Below are 5,768 nucleotides of genomic sequence, written 5' to 3' on the forward strand. Positions count from 1 at the left end.
CGAAACTCATGGCACATTATGCTGTCAGAACTGGAGCAGAACCAACGAGCAGTGAGGAGCAGAGCAGTAGCACCGCGAAAGTGCAACTGAGTGCTTTCCCATTGACACCTTCCGTGCTCGCCGAGAGCAGGCGTGATGGCGAAGGTGTATTGCATGATCGGAGCGTTTACCTTCCCAGCATCCTGTGCGGTGAACGCGCTTGCAATGTGCAGCCGATACGGCGGTCAGAGTTGACGCGTTTGACGTTTCCTGCCACAACCAGCCAAAAACTGCACGTATTGGTGCAAATATAACCTCTTTAGACGTTATACATCGTAAATAACCCCTTTAGACATTACATATCATTAACGCGATTGTGACATGGCTGGAATGCTGTCACTGCTGTTGTCTCACGTACTTCACCAGTTCAACGAGGTTAGGTTCGTTTAACTAATTTCTGATGACTTAAACTTACAGTTAGCGCCTGATTACAATTAGAGATTTGTAGTTTTCAGAATTTTCAAAACAAGATTACCCTTGACGCCTTAACTCGAAAAGTTTGGCTATTTTGAGTAGTTATGTGCACTGGAGGGATTGCTTTGCCTGCATGCATTTCAAAAATGGGTGTATTTTGGCACGATGTAGCTAAAATTTGCTGGGCCATAGCATCAGGGTAATCGTGTTTTCAAAACTCTATAAATTGATATGGCTATTATATGGCTATTACCGGCTTCTAATGTTTAATCGAAACCAGTTGCCTAAACGCCATAGTTATAAAGTTAATTATGAGAAATTATTTAACCGGCTTTTGAGCCGACTTTGTTTAACCTATTTGCGCTGTCTGCATACACTGGTATTATTTTGCTGCAGAACCAGCCTTCATAACCCAGAAAGCTGATTTTTCAATATTAGTGGCAGACTTCCCTGAAACACATTGTATTTTACCATCAATTTCGCATTAAGACGCCAGAGCAAAAAGTGAAGTTTCGTGGTAATGTATGATGCACAGTTGAGAGGGCATACTCTGTAGGTGTTGATGAATTGGTTAGCACTGGATCGTTATTCTGAAAAGGTTAAAAGTCTTGTGCAAGCACATAAATTACATTTCATTGATTGTTATGTGTGTTTGCAGTGATGTCAAGCAGTCTTTACAGCCAGATGTGTAATTTTTCAGGCTGACACGCAGCTGGAAGGATTATTTGTAAATCAAGAAATTGCAGACCTGGAGGTCTTGTACGCATTCCTGCGGCACAGCCTGAAGGGAGACAAGACACTTAAATGGCTCATTATGACAGACAAGGCAGCACAGGATATTGGCCGCCCGAAAGCACTGCTCAGTGGGGTATTCCCATTGCTGTGCATTTTCTTCAAGGAAAAGACAGAGCTCCTATTTCGTGTTTTTGAGGTAAGATTATTGCGGAAATGGATACTCAGTTAGTAGCCTCTCAGCACTGCCAAAACTTCTGATTTATGACCGTAGATGAAACTTGCACACTCCAGGGCAGTTCCTCAGAGAGATTGTAGCCAGTGGCAAAGAAAAAGTGAATTAATCTACAATTAACATCCGTCAGTGTTTCAATAAAATTTCCTGGGCACTACCTCAAGGTTTACTGAAATGTAGAAGGCTGTGAACTTTCATTTTTGTAGTCCTGCTGCTGCAGTTCGGTAGATGCTCATTATTCCTGCGATTCTTCGGCACACTTGTTACCTGTGTGCCCTTATACATCTGCTTATGATAACGGCTTCTTACATCCACAGACATCACCCTGTGTTGCTGAACTGAATAGCAATCTGCCCCCCACCCCAACGGTGGTTGTACTTGGTAAGATTTTTATGATTTTCTGGATGCTTTGAGCAGTAGTATAACTTTCTAAAAAGCATATTTATAAAATATGAAACCTCATCAATAACAATGAACTAGAATAACAACAGGAGAAGGGGGCTTGAACTGCCCTCTAAGTCAGACTCAATGCAGCTCGATGAGGCATGCCCAGTAAGCTAAATTTACCATGCACATGCCGCAGTCTTCTCTTAGATATGGTAGCTGGCAGCATAATCCGCTGCTTGAACCCTGCTTGTGCAGATGTAGAATTGTGGTTTGTGGGCTATAAAATTAACTTCGGAGTTATATTAGAAAATATCGCATGCATTGCCATTCATTCACCTGCTCTTGTCCGTTACTTTATAAATAGCTTGAGCATCTACCATTAGCATGCTACATATAGAGGTGCTGACAATGTTTTTTGTGAGCTGTGCTGAATGACTAGCTATGTGCAAAAAATTTGTATATGTTAATATTATAATGCTAAAAATTATTCTTCTGAGCTGTAGCATTTAAAAAAAATTGCTCCACAATTGTTAACATCTAATCTGAACTCGGTTTTTGTCACTAAAGGAGATTTCTTTTCAGGCACAAGCATCTTTGATTTTACATGCATTGTGACGCTCGATGGAGGGACGTGCTTTGAAGGCCTGAGCTTTCTGGCTGCCATGGAGATCCTTTTTGCTGCATGCCGCCGCGGTGGCTCAGTGGCTATGGTGCTCGGCTGCTGGCCCGAAAGACGCGGGTTCGATCCCGGCCGCGGCGGCTGAATTTCTTTGGAGGAGAAATTCGAGACCCGTGTACTGTGCGATGTCAGTGCACGTTAAAGAACCCCAGGTGGTCGAAATTTCCGGAGCCCTCCACTACGGCGTCTCTCATAGCCTTAGTCGCTTTGGGACGTTAAACCCCATAAACCAACCAACCTTTTCGCTGCATACATTTGTCTCAACATCAAATACAGTCAACAAGTGCAAGCCACATTGGAACTGATTCAGAGGTAAGCACATAAATTTTTCTCTTGTGTATCGGCAAGTTTTTACCATGTTTATCTCTGACTGTTGCAGTAGCCTTATACTCAGTGAGAGGTGAGAAAAAGCTGCATGCAAACTCTATAAGCCTGGCATCTTTCCCACAACATCTGACATTGTTGCGATTAAATGTGCATGTGCATTTTGTGCGTGCTTTGACAACCTTAATAATACGAACTGATGGGCGAGTAGGTCGAACATTACGGTGAAACAGCGCTGTGGCACATAGACAAAGAAAGCAACTACTTATCTCAACTATGTGGCCCAAGCATGTGTGAAGCTGCTAGGAGTTGGATGGCTTGTGTCAGAAATCGGGAGTCCGCTGTGCTTTCCAGTGCATGCAACCATGGCTTTCATTCTTTTGTTAGTTTTTTTATGCCATTCTCGGGTGGCAACTGCTGTTGTATCAAAGAAATAAGAAATATGAACGCATGAAATGCAAGAAATCCTTGGTGAAACCTGCTGTTTCCGGGAAGGCCAGGAAAATAGTAGGCAGGATTTAATTAAGCTTCCATTCTAACAAGGCAGCTAGTAAAGATATTTATTTTCATATGCAAAACATTCTTGAGCCCTCCTCCAGAGATGAGCTGCAATTTAATGTGCTGTAGTTGCAAAGTAAGCCCCGTGAAAGATGCTAGTCTCTTTCTATTCTCCAAAACTACGAAGAGTTGTGCTAAAGAACGACATGCACACACGTGCGCTCAGCCTGTCTGCTTACTGTGTATTGTTCTTTTGGGCTGTTCTTCATGGCTTTATAGAAGTCTTGAAGGCTAGCTTTTATGTGAGTATGGCTCAGTTAATAATTTTCTTCAGCTCTTTCAATCATTTGGCTGAGTAATAAAATCAGAGCTTGACTGTATTGTCTAGTCATGTGTAAGATCCCTAGTTCACAAAAACCTATGATTTCAGCATTTTTGTGCAGTGGTGTGCTAGCAGCCACATTATCGTTTTTTGGACGATAATGTGTCTGTAGAAACCAGTACAATGACAGAACGATAGGAATGTGATTGTTTTTCATGTGAATTTTAAGAAGGGTACAACCTGGTAATGAACAAAGTTCTGCTGATGCCTTGATATGTTTGCTACTCTTCTGCTCATGCAAGCCAGCACAAGTGCTGCGGCTCTGGCAGCAACACTCTCACATATTTGTATGAGAAATTTACAGTAGGGGCACCTGCCTAAAGCAGCGCTACCATATATGCATGAATCTAGAACGAGTTTTTTTTTTCAAAATCGTATGCTTCAGAAAGCATCTCGCGCTATATTGGAGCCAAGGTATGAATAGAGCGCAATTTTTTTCTCACTTTGATACACCCACAGCGAGCTCACACGCCAGGCTCATGAGCTGTGAGGGAATGCAAACTTTTGATGACCAGAAACGCGGAAAGAAAACCATGCAGACTACTGAGAAAGAAGAGAAGGGACTGAGAGAGCCTTGAGTAGTAGGGAAGCGAAAAAATGCTGAATAAGCACAGAACTGTGCTGTACGGGCCACGAAGCATTAAGACAGGAAGCGATGGCATGTGAGCCATTGCTGTGTGTGAGGCTGTGTACGTGAATGTGTGGGAGCCTTCCTCCAGAATACTGCAGATTCTTCATTTGCAAGTCACAGAATTCAAAATTTTTTGCCAAAATTAGAAGCTGAGGCACATGGCAGTAACTGCGGTGTGGCTTATGCACAAGGCATATCTCTCGGGACAGAAATTGGTTGTCTAAAGAATTCCAAATCAGAATGCGCTGTGTAACTGCAGTGTCTGGAACAAGTTACTGTTGCCTGCTTTGTACGGAGTCATTTACTCTCCTGGCATCGCAGCATGCCTTACTCTGTGTGCTTTTATTGCTTTGTGTTGCTTTGTTTTGCTTGAAAAGCTAGTATAACCATGTAAATGATGTTAATATGTACCGTTATTTCCACAGAAGTGGAGCTAAGAGTGCATAGGACTGTTGGGAATCAAACTCGACCTACCGGCAGTACTAACAGAGGCAGCTATGCATTTAGACTAGCCCTAAAATTCTGCAGATCTAAGCAGGATGATCTAGCTTCTAAATGTGTCTGTTTCTTTTCAGGCAATCGGTGGGGATGAACCAAGAGGAAAGGAGCCGGCAGTTGTCCCGGAGGATAACCTCAGTCCACCCAAAAGTGCACAGTGCCCTTCAGCAGCTTGAAAAGTTCAAAAAAAGTGGCAAGATTGCATGGCTGAGATTTAGTGTGCTTATTAACTCTGATATCAGAGCTTAGATATTGGATTATTGTGTAGCGCAAATTTAGTGTGTTGATGAACTCTGATATCAGATTAGATATTGGATTTAGTAGCTGTTGCAAATAACTGTTTTATTTATATCATTCAATGTAGATTCTCTGTATAGCTTGCTTTTGCTATTTTTGTACCTCTGTGTTCTTAATTAAAACTTTCTTAAACTATTTTATTTCTTTGCAATATTTATTCCTAGATTGCGTCTCTACCTGAAAATTTTTGAAGGAGATGCAAAAAGGTACTGCATATAGACACATGTATATGTACAAATTTTGTGGCTTTTCTAGCCTTGTACACACAGATGTGTTATTCCATCGACTACCAGCGACAGGCTACAGACATGACATATTTACCATGCGTAGCATGCCTCTGACCTGAACGTGGACCTGGCCCCGATCGAAAAATACGGGAGTGTAACATTGCGTATTATGTGCCGTAAAGCATTGAACAGCATGTGTTCAGTCAACTTTCAAAACTGGCCATGGACTGCGGATAAATGCTACGGGACATGCATATGGTAGGAACTTTGCTGTGTAATGTACACTGCAACATAAGAACAGAACATGGGGTGTAGTCGTATAAACAGATCATGTCATGTTAATTCAGTTGCAGCACATATGCTGTACATTATTATGACGGTTGATGTAACGTCAGCATAAAAACAGCACATACACCGTGGTATAC

The 5,768-nt window shown here is 42.2% G+C and overlaps 1 pseudogene; it reads left to right on the top strand.

Annotated features, from left to right (window-relative positions):
* Positions 1 to 1,267: 1,267 nt before the first annotated feature.
* On the top strand, positions 1,268 to 5,037 carry LOC149361292 (uncharacterized; annotated as a pseudogene).
* Positions 5,038 to 5,768: the final 731 nt, after the last annotated feature.

The sequence above is a fragment of the Amblyomma mixtum genome, chromosome 2, assembly GCF_055824585.1.
Source record: "Amblyomma mixtum isolate Tamu chromosome 2, ASM5582458v1, whole genome shotgun sequence".
NCBI lineage: Eukaryota > Metazoa > Arthropoda > Arachnida > Ixodida > Ixodidae > Amblyomma > Amblyomma mixtum.